The 15,499-nt window shown below is 42.3% G+C and overlaps 1 non-coding gene across 1 annotated transcript; it reads left to right on the forward strand.

Annotated features, from left to right (window-relative positions):
- Positions 1-14,583: 14,583 nt before the first annotated feature.
- Positions 14,584-14,715, forward strand: LOC129399208 (small nucleolar RNA SNORA66). Its single transcript, XR_008626988.1, has one exon. It is a non-coding gene; the product is annotated as a small nucleolar RNA SNORA66 (small nucleolar RNA).
- Positions 14,716-15,499: the final 784 nt, after the last annotated feature.

A 15,499-nucleotide genomic window follows, 5' to 3' on the forward strand; every position in this document is an offset into this window, starting at 1 on the left:
CTACAAAGCTTTCATGTTTGAGCTTCGGTCATATAATCATCAAACACCCATCCCTTCACCAGTGCACACTTTCCACCACCAAAATCCCCAGTATTCCCCCCCACTCCTCCCATTCCAACCCTTCCCCTGCTTGTGTAGCAGACAACTTCCCCCATACTCTCTCTCTACTTTGGTTACATTCCATATTTGACACCAGTCTCACCACCACTCAAACCTGCTGAGAAGGCAATGCTAGACAATTTGTTTTGTATTGCTTGTTATAGATAGAATTTAATGTCCAGGAAATTCTGTGTCATTCTCTTCCGGGAGCTTTAGTTTATAGTCTCTGGGTCTTGGCAGTTGATGAGATTACATGGAGCCAGGGGCAGTTTGTGGGTGTGACTGCCAAGCTTCTGGAAAACTGGAGACCTGTGGGGAGGAGGAACAGTCCTGATCCAAGCAGGCTTGGAGATCTCAGTCACGGGTTCCCGCATATATGAGTTTTCCTGCCAGTCTGCTCTCTGATGAGGTTCATCCCGTTCTCATCTGAACATGTGGATAGTGGCCTTGGGCATAGTGGTGGTTGGGTTCTGGAGGTTTTCAGTTGCTGGAGTTCTGCTTGGGGCAGGGAGGGAAATTCAACCTGTCCCCCTCCGAGGTTCCCCCAGGTGAAGACAGCCTGGTGCGGGGTCAGGGCATTCTGTAGTGCTCTCTTATGGGAGCTTTAGTTTATAGTCTCTGGGCTATAAACTTGGCCACTGATGAGATTACATGGCACGAGGGGCAGTTTGTGGGTGTGACTGCCAAGCTACTGGAAAACTGGGTACCTGAGGGAAGGAGGCTGAGTCCTGATCCAAGCTAACCTGGGGCTCTCAGTCATGGGTTCCCACCGACTTCTGCGCTACAGGCCCTAACTGCATCTTTTGATCTCTTTTGAAATTTATGGGTCTCTGAAAAAAGGCCAGTAAATGAGCTTATATAGCTGAGCCGGAGATGGTTTTTGTGAGTGTGTCTCCCACACTCCTAACTTTTGGTCGTTAGGTTAACTTGGTAAACTTGGCCCCAAGTTGTTGGGGTCTGGCCAAAGGCACAGCAGCAATTTGGGGTATTTAGAAGTCTGAAGTCATCATCAAGCTGCTGATGCACTCACCCCACAAGTACAGATTTACCTGCTGATGGCACCATACTCCCATTATTTGATTTTTAAGTAGATTAAATTATAATAAACTATAGAAATTTTTGAGTTTTAGTAGTAACTAAGTTTCTAATTAGAGAAGTATGATGTTACTTTTGTTTTGTCTTTGGTCCTAAAAATCAAACCCAGGATCTCATATGTGTAGAATATGTGTTTCAGCCCTTGACAAATTCTTATTCTTCTATTTTTTTTTTCCTTCTACCATAAGGGATCAAACCCAGGGCCTCTCACATGTGAAGCAGGCCTGCTTTGGTAACTTTTGTCAATTTTGTACAATTACAAGGAAATAACACAGCTATTTATTTAAGAAGTTGGAGTTTCTGGGACCAGAGAGAGAACCCAAAGGGATGAGTGCATGTTTTGCATGTATAGTAGGTCCAGAAACCGTTCCATTACATGGTCACTATCACTGGCTGGTTCCAGGAACAATTTCTGTAAAGAAAACTGGGAATAGCCACCAGATACCACCAGGGACAAAGTTAAAATGTTAATCACACACTTATCATTTTAAGTTCTGTAGACTATTTTCTATAATTCAAAAGTATTGACCTGTTGCAATTTCAAGGTAAGTAAAAAAGGATCTTTCATTCAGGCTATCACTGGGCATGGGAAATAGCTCAGTGGTAAAGCATTTGCCTTGCATGTATAAGGCTTTGGGTTCAATTTCCAGGAACATGACAACCAAAAAAAAAAAAACCTTCTCAAACCAATTACTTAATGTAGCATAAAATCATAGTTTCTAATTATAACTTTCTATATGACAAAAAATGTAAAAACCAGAATTAAAAACGACTGTGGTGGGCATGAGCATATTCCTATTACTAAAATGAAAGGAAATAACTAAACGTTTGGCAGGAGGCAAGAAGAGGGTGCATATATCTGAGGGGAGAGCGCATACAGTGGTTCCCCATCTAAAGTCTACAGGTGGGTGGGCCAGAGAGATACTACAATGGGTATGTATCTCTTTGCCTTCTCATCTTTGCCTAGCATGGGGTTGACCCTCGTTCGATCTCAGCACTCTATATTGCTCCCCAAGCACACAGGAGTGATCCTTGAGCACAGAGCCAGGAGTAAGCCCTGAACATTGCCGGGTGTATCCTCTCCCCTCCAAATAAAATGAAATCTACATATAGCTCAGCACAGTGGCTGACTTCTGGCTTCAGTTCTGAAGCTGTCCTTTCAACCTATTCTTTTTAGCCATAATGTTATTCTAGGTGATAACATTTAAAAATGAGGGAAAGAGACTGATAACATTTGCTGCAATAGACTAAGAATATTGGGGAGACAAGCAGATAGAAGATGAACAAGAAAAGATCAGCTCAGATTGCATCTTTAAATTATTATGGAAGGTATTTGTTTAGAAAGACACTCCAGGGTCCGCATATTCAAAGAAAATAAAAAATGATATGAAAGATGATATTATTCTAATACATTTGATTAATGAAAAGACTGCATTCATGATTATAGGAAAAGTTCTTTATGGAACTTGAAAAGGTAGAATTGATACACCACCTCCTAACACTTCATAGACTAAGAATGCACTTTTCCCTGAGGCTCAAAGCATTAAAGCCACATAAAATATTTCATTGTCTTGTGATTCATAATGCTGGCACAACTTACATCACACTCAATTAAAGAACAGTTCTTGTTTCCCCACATCATCTTCCCACAGGGAAACTGAGGGACACAAATGAAGTGGCATTATCAGGAATAAAATCAGCCTCTATATTAAATTATTTTTATTTCATTCTTCTTTCTAGCTTTTTACCTCACCTTGAAGTTTCTTGCTTCCTATATGACTTTGGGTACATATATTTTGATATATCCAGTTTATAGCACTTGAATTTGGTTTGAACTAGTCAGGTGGTGCCTGGAGGTCCCTTCTACATGCATTTGTCTTGCCTTTGAAAGAAATGAGTCAGTATGGCAGTGTGGTTAACGTTCAGTATTTGGTTTCAGATACTGTCAGTTCAAAGACAAGGCTTGACCTACCAGCTTTAAGTCTCAGTTCCCTCTGCTGTAAAACAGATAGCTTACTATCTACTGCATTAGTGCCTAAAGCATTCCATTACAGGGAGCTCTAATTGCCTGTGAGACACTCTATATAATGTCTGGTACATAGCAAAAACTAAAGGCATGATGATTATTTTTGAACTATTTGTTGGCACAGCAGGTAGGGCATTTGCGTTGCATGCGGCTGACCCGGGTTCAATTCCTTCGTCCAACTCGGAAAGCCGGGCAAGCTACTGAGAGTATCCCGCCTGCATGGCAGAGTCTGGCAAGCTACTCCTGACGTATTTGATACGCCAAAAACAGTAACAACAAGTCTCACAATGGAGATATTACTGGTGCCTGCTTGAGCAAATCGATAAACAGCGGGATGACAGTACTACAGTGCTATTTGGAGAATAATCATGATCACGATCACGATAGTCCGTAAATCACCGATTTCTCGGGCGGGCCCAGTAACATCTTATTTCGTCCTTTCCCTGAGATCTTAGAAGTCCATCTGGACTTGGCCCTCCCAACGATGTTGCACTGGGGGCTCTTCAGGGTCAGGGGAATGAGATCCAGCTTGTTACTGGATTTTGCATATGAATACACCATGGGAAGCTAGCAAGGCTGTCCCCTGTGGGCAGGAAACTCTCAGAAGATTGCCAGTTTCTCCCAGAGGGAGAAGCAGGCTAAAGATATCGAGCTTCTGAGAGCTTGCTTTAAAGTCTCTCTGGATGTTGGCCGATGATGGGATTACACACACCTGGGTTCCTCTGCCGGTACCTTCATGCATGAGGCCTGTCTGAACATGTGGAGAGGGGCCTCCAGCATGGCTGTAGCTAGGTTACAGTGGTCCTCGGCTGCCCGGAGCTCTGCTCGGTGTGGGGAGGGAAGCTGGAGCCTATCCCCTCTGAGGGGCCCCGGGGAAGACAGCCCTGCGTGCGGGCAAGAGACTCTCTTGGAGAATAATAGGATTTATATAATGACAATTATTTATTAGTATGGGAAATCAAGTATTTCTTGCTACATGAAATATCCTTAAGCTATAACCACCTCTTTACTGCAAACTTTCAGATCCTTAATTATCGGTATTTATACTAAGAGCTAGATTGTTTCCTCAAAACGTGACAAAGAGAGACCAGGTATAAGATTTCTACTTCTGGGAAGACAAGATGATAAGTTTTTCCCTACTTTTGCAACCAAGTACCACCTAAAACTCTACACATCACTTATAGAATAAACAGAGACCCTGAAAAGTGGAGAGAAGCAGGCAGGCCACACGTCGGGATGCGGGAACTCAAGGAATGACACGGTGGTGAATTCTGCAGTTTTCTCTTTGCCTCCTCATCTTATTTATTTATTTATTTATTTATTTATTTATTTATTTATTTATGTATTTTTAACTGGGGACCACACCTAGTACACCTCGTGCCACCTGTAGGAACTTAAGCCCCTTCCAGGACAGTTTGGTGCTTGAGCTGGTTGTGCTGGGGAGTCACCTGTGCTAGACCTGATGCCGCCGCCGAGGGGGCCCCCTGTGCTGCCGGAAATAGAACTCAAGGCTTCAAACAGGCAAGGCGTCCGTGCCGTGGACACAGCCTTTCTCTTTGCCTCCTGGGTAGACAACCCCACAGCCCAGGAACAGCAACAGGAAGCACAAAACAAATGAACAGACAAATGAACTACACTGTTGCTTTAGGAAAGGCGAGACCTAGAAAGCCAGAAAGCTGTGAGATAACACTACTGCAGGCAAGTGTCACAGATTAAACACACCAGGACTGTCCAACTGGGGTATCTAGACCACCGTCTTCTCCAGGCTATAGTCAATGACCCCAATGCCACAGTGGTGTGGAATCAAATGAAGGTTAAGCAGGGATATTTCTTATCCCTATTTGCCAGAAGCGAGCACGCCATTCCCTTACCGTTGTGGACAGTAGAAAGCGATGTCCCCATCTCAGTGAAACAAATGACTATGCCCCCTGGAAATCTGTCTTTAAGTGAACAAGCAGAAAGTGCCTCTTCAGTCCTCCATGCCCATTCCGATTGCTTCCAACACTAGTAGCACCTGCTGAACTTCTCCAGAACCCTCAGGGGGTGGGATTGCCCACTCATGCCACTCAGAGGAAGACTGCTTTGAACCAAGGGAGGAGCCTGGACTTCCCCCCGACCTGGCAGGCATGATGTGCCTCTCTCAGTATTCATTGTGGAGGCATCAAAGGAACTTCCCAGTGAAGGCAGACAGGTCTTGCCTCACAGCCATGAGTCCACTTCCTCACATACCTTAAAGTTGAAGGAAGATGCAGGGAAAATGGTAATAAACCACATCCATCAATCACTTTCAGTCAAAGTCATCCCAGGGAATTTCTGGTGGGAATCTACAACTCTAGGGACCTGCTGCAACAAGGAACTCAAAGTGGAGCAGTCAAAGAGGCAGAGCCCCAAATATCTACCTGCCTTCAGTAACGTGGCCAATTCCCACCGGCACCTTTTTCTGAGCGAGAGCAGCGTCTGAGGAAGCCAGAGGGTTTGAATAAGACTGAGAGTCTCAAAACACCTAGAATGTCTTCGCTCTATTGAACTTCACTCCCCAGGCCATGAAAGAGGCCTGTTTTAGCATGAGTGGTGCCGGGCGGGTCAGGTGTGTGGTGTGTGTGTGTGTGTGTGTGTGTGTGTGTGTGTGTGTGAGAGAGAGAGAGAGAGAAAGAGAGAGAGAGAGAGAGAGACAGAGAGAGAGAGACAGAGAGAGAGAGAGAGAGAGAGACAGAAAGTTTAGAATTTGCTGGCAGATGTAAATGCAGGCGTCAAAGTTTCAATGATCAAGTACAATCATGTTTGGAAAAATGAGTCAGCAAAGAGAAAAGATGGAGAAAAATTTAGGACTGAAAATGTAATAATTGAAAATAAACGAGCATTTATAGTCAAATGGAGAGGACCGAGGAGTGCACCAGTGAACTGGATGATAGAACAATAGTCTCGACTAACACAGGATGATCTCACTTATTTGTGGTATGTAGACCTCCATCACTGTATTGTAGTAATGAGGTGGTGGGGGGGGTTGTGGACCTTGACTCCAGTGTGTAGAGATGAAAGGGACAGTGATGAAGAGAAATCAAGGCTGGGAAAAGAGAATGGGAAGCAATAGGTGAACAGCATCAGGGCATCAGTTAAACTGATGATAGGGGAGAGTGGAATAGCCATGTATCCAGAACACAGACTCAGCAACATGAGAACTGAACAGCAGACACTGGAACTTTGTTATGTGCCTGTTAAGTTGACAGGTGGGGATAAGGCATGTCTGGGGGAGGGGAAGGGATATGGGAACACTAGTGGAGGAAAAGTTGACACTGGTGGTATTGGTATTGAAATATTGTATGCCTAAAATTCAATCATCAATAGCTTTGTAAGTTAAAGTCATTTAACTAAAAAAAATTAAAAAACATTATAAAGAAAGCACACAAAATTTATTTTCTAAGAAAACAAAAGACAAACACAGAACACAAAAGAATAGTCCTTTAAAAAAATTTTTTTAGGGACTGGAGTGATAACACAGCGGGTAGGGCATTTGCCATGCACGCGGCAGACCCAGGTTCGATGCCCGGCATCCCATAATGTCCCCCAGCACTGCCAGGAGTAATTCCTGAGTGCAGAGCCAGCAGTAACCCCTGAGCATCACTGGGTGTGACCCGAAAAGAAAAAATATTTTGAAATAAAAATGTACTTCACCGTGAGATACATTTTTAAAGCTTTCAAGATTCAGTTTCAGTCATACAATGGTCTGACACCCATCCCTCCACCAGTGTAGATTTCTCACCACCAGTGTCCCCAGTATCCCTCCTGCCACTCCAACCCCATGCCACCCCCTGCCAATATGGCAAGCACTTTCCTTCTTATTCTCTCTCTTCTTTGGGGCACTAAGTTTTGCAAAACAGATACTGAGGCCATGATGTTTGGTCCTTTGTCTACTTTCACCACACATCTCCCATCCCAAGCAATCCCACCAACCATCATTGACTTAGTGGTCCCTTTTCTATCCCAATTGCCTTCTTCCCCAGCACTTGAGGCAAGCTTCCAACCATGGACCAATCCTCCTGGCCCTTGTCTCTACTGTTCTTGGGTGTTAGTCTCATACTATGTTATTTTATAGTTCATAAATGAGTGCAGTCATTCTATATCTGTCCCTCTCCTTCTGACTCATTTCACTTAGCATGATATGTTCCATGTCCATCCACTTATAAGCACATTTCATGACTTCATTTTTTTCTAACAGATGCATTTGATTGTATAAATGTGCTATAGTAAGAACAATATTCTTGATCTAACCCAAGTAGAGGAAAAATAGCACTCACTTCCTATATTAAGGAGAAACTCAGAAACCTAAGGGACTCTAAAAAATTAGTTAACATTCATATCATCAAAACCTTGGAAAGAAAGGATAAGGTATATCCAAATAATCAGTAACCGAGTTGAACAAACTGGAAAAATTCTAAATAGGATCAATCCAAAGTATCTAAAATGGCATATAGTTAAGTCTCTAAAAATTGATAACAAACGAAAAAATTTGAAAATGGTGAGAAAGAAATGACATATTATTTTACCTATTGGGGATAATAAATAACACTTATTTCTTGACAGAGATCATGGATGACAGAAGGAAATGGTATATTTTTCAAGTGATGAAAGACAGGAACTGTCAACCTAGAATCCAGCAAATACATCTTTTAGGAATGAAGGAATAAAGACATTCTCAGATGAATTAAATCTAAAAAAAAAAAAAAGTTGACAGCCTTGAAAGAATGATTGAAGGAAATTCTCTAAATTGAAAGGAAATGATAAAAGAAGGAGTAATGGATATTATGAAGAAAGCACAACAATGAAAATAAGAAGCTCAAGCTAGAGCAATATTACAGCGAGTAGGGCATTTGCCTTGCATATGATGGGCCTGGGTTCAATCCCCAACACCCCATATGGTCCCTCAAGCCTGCCAGGAGTGACCTTTGAGCACAGAGCCAGGAAAGTTCTGAGCACACCTGGGTGTGGCCCAAGTAAATAAAAAAAGTAAGGAGCTGGTTTTTTCAGTTTCCTTAATCACAGTTTATTGTGGAATTAAAATTACATCACTTCATAGGACTTTAAATGTATTAATAAAAATATGGAACAAGCATATTATAAATGGCTGAGTATAAAGAGATATAAAGGAAGGAAAGTTTCTATATTTACTCAGGTAAAATATTACTATCATAATGTATATATAATGTTAACATCTACAATAACTTCTAAAAATCTGTATAAAGAATTGCAATCTAAAACAGGTGTTGGCAAAACTGGATAACTGTAAAAAATTAAAGCTGGATCCATATCTTACATTTCACACAAAAACCAATTCAAAGTAAATCAAATACCTTGAACACCAGATTTTATAAAGTATATTGAGAAATATATTGGCAGAATGCTCCAAGATCTGGACCTCAGAACTGTCTTCAATGATACAGTGTCACTGACAAAGGCAACAGAATAAAAAACCAAAAAAAAAAAAATTGGGACTACATCAAATTAAAGAGTTTCTACATGGCAAAAGAAATGAAAGGATAAAATGAAAGGACAACTAACTGTATAGTAAAAAATATTTCCACTCAACACATCAAAAAAAAAAAGGATTTATATCCAGGATCTATAAAGTACTCACAAAGATCAACAACAAAACCCTGAAAAAGGATAATGAAGATGCGGGGTATATATACATATATATATATACACACACATACATACACATGCACATATATATGTATATTATATACATACATATGCACACATGCAATGGAATACTATGTAGCAGTAAGGAAAGATGAAATTATGCAAAATTTGCTGCAATATGGATAGAACAGAAAGATATCATGTTAAATGAAGGACAAGGATGATACCACTTATATGTGGTATATGGAATAACTGAAGAAATTCAATGTTTGAAATGGGGCAATGCCTAGTTCACCCTTGACCCCGGGATATATGGAGGACAAGTGCAGAGAAGGAAGTAAATAGAGATGGGAAGAAGAAATATATGGGAAACAGCAGGGAGCAGGGTCAAGGGGATCCAAGTACACAGCGGTGTAAAGGAGCCAAATATCCAAGCACAGAGTCAACAACAATAAAAACAAGGGATCCAAACTTCAACAACCGAACTTAAAATGTGCAGGTAGCAGGCTGGGGATGGCGGGGTGAAGCAGGATGGGAGGGAGCCTGGGTACCCTGGTTGGGGGAGTAAGACACTGGTGGTTGGATTGGTGCTGGGACAAAGTATGCCAAAAACCCAAGTACGAATAATTTTGTAAATCATGGTGCTTATATATATGTGTGTCATACATACACACATATATTGGTTTTTGTGCCACACCCGGTGGTACTCAGGAGTTACTCTTGGCTCTACACTACAGTGCTCAAGGGACCTGAGGTGCTGAGGATAAGCCTGTGTTGATCATATGAAAGATAAGCACCCTATCCACTGTACTATCTTCAGGTCCTGAAATAATTCTTTCAGAAAAAAATTGCTAAGATTACTTAGCAATTCTAACACACACACACACACACACACACACACACACACACACACAGAACTGCAAATTAAGTGAAGAGAAACCGATAGAACTGAAAGGAGCTATAGGTAAACCCAATATATAAATCCTATGATATAGTGTCATCACTGACAACCCGTTGCTCATGGATTTGCTTGAGCGAGCAACAGTAAAGTCTCAACTGTGAGACTTGTTGTTACTGTTTTTGGCATATCGAATACAGCACGGGTAGCTTGCCAGGCTCTGCCGAGCAGGCGAGATACTCTTGGTAGCTTGCCGAGCTCTCTAAGAGGGGTGGAGGAATCGAACCGGGTCGTCTGCGTGGAAGGCGAACGCCCTACTCGCTGCACTATAGCTCCAGCCCATCATGTAGTGTAATCTTTATTTTTATTTTATTTTATTTTATACCAACCCTGGTGGTTTTTAGGAAGCTACTCCCAGCTCTGTGCTCAGGCATCACCTCTAACAGTACTTGGGGGACCTCGCAGTACCTGGAATCATACTGGGGTTTCCTGCATGCAAAGCCTGTGCCCTGACCTTTGAGCTATCTCTCTATTCCTGTCAGTAATTTCACACCCTTATCTTACTGATGATTAGTACAAGTAGGTTAAAAAAAAAAAGAAAAGAAAAGTCAGAAAACAAACAGAACATTGTCAACCAAGAAATAACATTAACAACTATTATGATCTGATGAATACCTATGAAAAATACTTGACAATGGAAAAATTTAGGATGCCCTGAAACATATACAAAATAACACACTGAAACACTAAGAATACTTTAAAAAATTGAAAAGGGTTGATATCATTTAGAGTATTTCTCTGCTCATAATGGAAGCAAACTGAAAACCAATAATGGAAGCATATAAAGAAAATCTTCAAACTACACAACACCCTTCTAAATAATTCATGAGGAATACAAATTTTTTAGTAAAATTAAAAAACATTAAAATAAAGCAAAGACATAATGTATCAAAAGTTGTAGAACATGGTTAATGAAGCACTTAAATTTAGGGAATTTAAGAAACAGATATGTACAATATGGAGAAAAAAATCTAAAAGCAGCAGTCTAACCTCTTACTTTAAGAATCTACAAAAATGTTAGATAAAATCAAATGGAGAGTAATGAAAAAATGCTGACAAGAGCAGAAATCAATGAAATTAAAAGAAAATATCAAAGCTAATGAAACAAAACCTTTTTTTAAACAAAGCAAACATCGAGCTAGATGAAATAAAAGCAAAATAAAGTGATTAAAACAGAAATATCATGACATACCCCCAAACCTTCAAAAGATAAGGACACAATCACAAGTCTATACACATTAATGATAACATATTTAAAAATGGAAGAATTCATTGGAAAACACAAAGTACAATTCATTTGATATAAAGCATAATTTGAATGGTTTTATAACTCTTAAGGAAATTGACTATATAATTTTCTTTTATTTTTAGTATTTTTGGTTTGGGAGTCACCTGCAGCTCTGCTCAGGGCTTGCTCCTGGCGCTGTGCTAAGGATCACTCCTGCAGGCTTGGACGACTGTCTGGGCTATGAAAGACTGAACCTGGTTTGGCCACAGACAAGGCAAGCATCGTTCTCTGGTGCCGTCATGGCATCTCTCTAACCATGTCATTTAAAATCTCTCCGAAGCACTGTGAAGGCTTAAGATGGTTTCCACTAAAAATTCTACCTAATATATAAGGAGGATATTAGAACCATTTAAATATACAGTTGATCTCTTCTAGAACTTAGAAAGAACATTTTCTAACCAATTTATGAAGTCAAACCAGGCCAAAATTAGCAAAAAGTACTACAAAAATTTATACAACAATATTCAGGGGGCCAGAGCGAAAGCACAGCGGGTAGGGCGTTTGCTTTGCACGCGGCTGACCTGGGCTCAATCCCCGGCATCCTATATGGTCCTCCAAGCACTGCCAGGAGTAATTCCTGAGTGCAGAGCCAGGAGTAACCCCTGAACATCGCTGGGTGTGACCCAAAGAGAAAAAAAAAACAGATGCAAATATCCTTAATACATTATTAGCAAATAAAATTCAGAGATCCATATACATACATATGTACATGTATATATAATTATATGCCCTTGGGCCCGCAGTGTTGGGGGGAGACCACGCAGAACCTCACGCCAACATGCACTCAGCCCTTGGGCCCGAGTGTGTGTGGGGAGAACACGCGGAGTTGGGAGTCCAGCCGGGGATGCCTCACCTAACAGGAACTCGGACCTTGGGCTCGTAGTGTGTGGGGGAACCATGCAGAGCTGGGAGTCCCGCCCGAGATGCTTCACACCAACATGCACTCAGCCCTTTGAACCGTCTCCCGAGCAACTGTCCCAGATGGTGCTTGGCAGCCTGGTGATTCTGTGTGGTTTGGTGAGATGTGACTGATTGCAACCCCCCCTTTCTTTTTTTGCTTTTTGGGTCATACCTGGTGATGCACCTGCACAGGGGTTACTCCTGGCTCTGCACTCAGGAATTACCCCAGGTGGTGCTCAGGGGACCATATGGGATGCTGGGAATCGAACCCGGGTCGGCCGCGTGCAAGGCAAACGCCCTACCGGCTGTGCTATTGCTCCAGCCCCCTTTTAACTAAGCCCCCACCCCTAGCCCTTGCGCCTTCTCACCCAATTTCTGGGCATGTGAGAAGACTACAGCCTCATTGCTCACCCTCCTATCCCACTGTTGTGTCTGTGTCTGAGCAGACAGGTAAAGTTTGTTTATCTCAGGAAAAGTCTATTTCACACTCTCTGCAGCCAGGAAAACCGCCTTCACCTTATTAACTAAGTTACAGATTAGACTTAAGGACTCAAGAAGAGAGATCCCCCTAGCTGCTTCTAGATTCCTCTTCAGTATATCAAGTGGACTTTGATAAACTTAGAAAAAAAAATGTGAATAACCTTAGTATAGCTTCTATTTGGATTTCAGCCACATGCATCTGTGTGGGGGGTGGGGCAGGGGGTGTGTGGAAACTTTTCCTGGGAAAGGAATTAGTTGGCAAACAGCAGCTAATTAAAGTGGAAAACAAATCACCTCATCTCGGAGCATGGAGTACGGAGTTGGGAGCAGTCCTCAAGTGCTGGTGGGTGTGGCCCCCCAATCCAAACTCCCCTTCCCCCCAAAGAAACAACCCCAGAAACCATGACAGAGAAATCACGATGGTATTTATGTCAAATACCTGGGCTTCTCTCTGGATCATTCTTTCCAAAACTATAATTTTTCATGATCAGGTGAGAGTATTTGCATGGGGGAGGGTGTGGATTGGGGCTATACCCGGCAGTACTTAGGACTTACTCCTGTTCCAGTGCTCAGAGATCACTCCCAGTAGGCTCGGGGACCTTCTGGGTGCTGGGAACCGAACCCAGATCAGCCAGTGTGCCAGGCAAGCGCCCTGCCCATCACACTGTCTCTCTGGTCTCCACATCTGTATTTCCGATTGATTGAAGTTTGAGTTGGGTCTGGTCTTCCGGGGTGGGGGGGTGGGAGGGCTGTGATGGTGACGTGATGCCTGTCACAGTCTCAGAAGGGAGAGTTCTGAGGAGGCTTTCTGCTCCACGTGTGTGTGGGGGGTAAATGTGTGTTGACTTTTTCTGTATGTGATGGTGGCGAGACTGAAGGGGAACTCACTGGGGTTTTCCCTGAGGGCCAGGTGCTGCTGGACAGCAGAGGGGCCACATAAAGCAGAGTGTGACTCAGTGGGGCCTCCGCTCCGTTCTTTGCAGGCGGTGTGACTTTTATCTACCTATATATTTATTTATATTTTTTATTTTGCAGCCCTGAACAGGGTTTTAATTTTTATTTATTATTATTATTGTTGATGATCATCATAGAGGGAAATAAATATATATGCCTCTTGGAGAGTTCAGCGAGCTACCGAGAGTACCCCTCCCACACAGCAGAGCCTGGCAAGCTCCCCATGGCGTACTCTGATATGCCAAAAACAGTAACAATAGCAGGTCTCATTCCCCTGACCCTGAAAGAAGCCTCCAATCATGGGAAAGATGAGTACGGAGAGGCTGCTAAAATCTCAGGGCTGGGACGAATGGAGATGTTACTGGCGCCCACTCGAGTAAATCAATGAACAACAGGATGACAGTGATACAGTGATGCCCATAGTAGTGGGGTTTATTCCATGGGCCCATGGCTGGCTTAATATTTGAAAATTAATCATCATGCTTATTTGGCTCTATTTACAGATTTAAAATGAAAATCAAATGATCATAATCAACTAATGCTGAAAAAGCATTTGACAAAATCCAAATTTCACTTCGAATTAAGAAATCTATGAAACTAAGGATGGTGGAGGCTGGAGAGATAGTACAATGGGTATAGATTTTGCTCTGTACACAGCAGACCTAGGTTAGCTTCCCAGCACCACATGTGGTCCCCTAAGCCTCGCCAGGAATGAGGACCAATCCCTGAGCACCTGAGCATTGCTTCAGTTTGATCAAGAGCATCAACAAAATAAAATTAGAGATAACATTATACTTAATGTTGCTCCATTAAGATGAACAAGGAAAGAAAGTCTACTCTTACCCCCGTTACTCAACAGAGTTGTAGAGGTTCCATTCTATACTCTAAGTCCAGAAAATAAAATAATTTTTATTTTATACAGGTCAGAAATGAAGATTAAAAAATTAAAGGTCTCTATTTGTCTAGAGAAAGTCTAGCTACATAGAAAATCACATGGAAGCCACACAAAATTCTTACAACTAATGAGTTCATCAAAGCCACAAGATGCAAAATAAGCATATTAAATTAAGTTTCTCTACACAAGCAATTAACATATGGACACAGATTAACTATCACTCCATGTATAATTTAAACAGTGATCTTGTACAAACTGTATCACTAACTCTGCATGATGCCACAGAAGTGAGGAGAACCAGGTGTGCTGAAGTAATTGCAGTGATAGATAGGGATTAACCGCAGACAGTACTGAGTTACCTATTTTGTCCTAGTACAGGGTAAAAAAAAAAAAAGGAAAATCATACAGTGATCTTGAAATGACAAAGTGACAGAAATGAGAATAATTTGTGCATAGCTTCCATTGCCCCTCCTAGGGGCAGAAAGGAATTGTTGAGTATCCAGAATGTCTGAATTTCAGTTTTCTGGTTGGGAGTTGGTGGTAAAATTATGCCAGGAGGCGGAGTGAACATGGCCAAAGAGGCAGTTCCTTAGTCAGTACTTTCCTATGAACATGACAAATTTTGACATACAAAGTTGCAGAATCTTTTCTGCAGTTGGATCTCTCTGGAGGAGTCCTCAGACAGAAAGCGGAATGGGAGGTTGTCAGTAGGGCAGTTTCTGTGGAGCAACACACAGCAGTTACAAAAAGAGATCGAGGCAAGCCGACAGCTGTGGGGAGCAGGTTCAGTTGCAAGAGGCTGATAAGGTTCTGAACGCCACCCTGAGAAGCCTGGTGGTGAGGGGGGAGGTGAGCCCCTAACGCCTCATCACCGTTAATCCTGTTTTTTACAACCTCTGCGTTAGGAGACCAGGGAATGTGAGATGGAGACCGAGGTGAGGACTGGTGACAGGTACCGTTGCCGTTCCTTGAAGTCTGGCAGGGAGATGTTTTCTGAAGTGAGCTCTGCCCATCCCAAACCCAGAAGGAAGCAAACAGGAGTCAAGTGATACTTGCTTTGCTGAGCCAATACACTCGGCTTCTCCCAGCCTCTAGCTTCCTGCCAGCAAGCAGGCTGGACCTCCCAAAGCATATCCGGTTAGCGCTGGGCCCTTGTCTGCTGGC

Source organism: Sorex araneus, chromosome 10 (genome assembly GCF_027595985.1).
Source record: "Sorex araneus isolate mSorAra2 chromosome 10, mSorAra2.pri, whole genome shotgun sequence".
NCBI classification, from domain to species: Eukaryota; Metazoa; Chordata; class Mammalia; order Eulipotyphla; family Soricidae; genus Sorex; species Sorex araneus.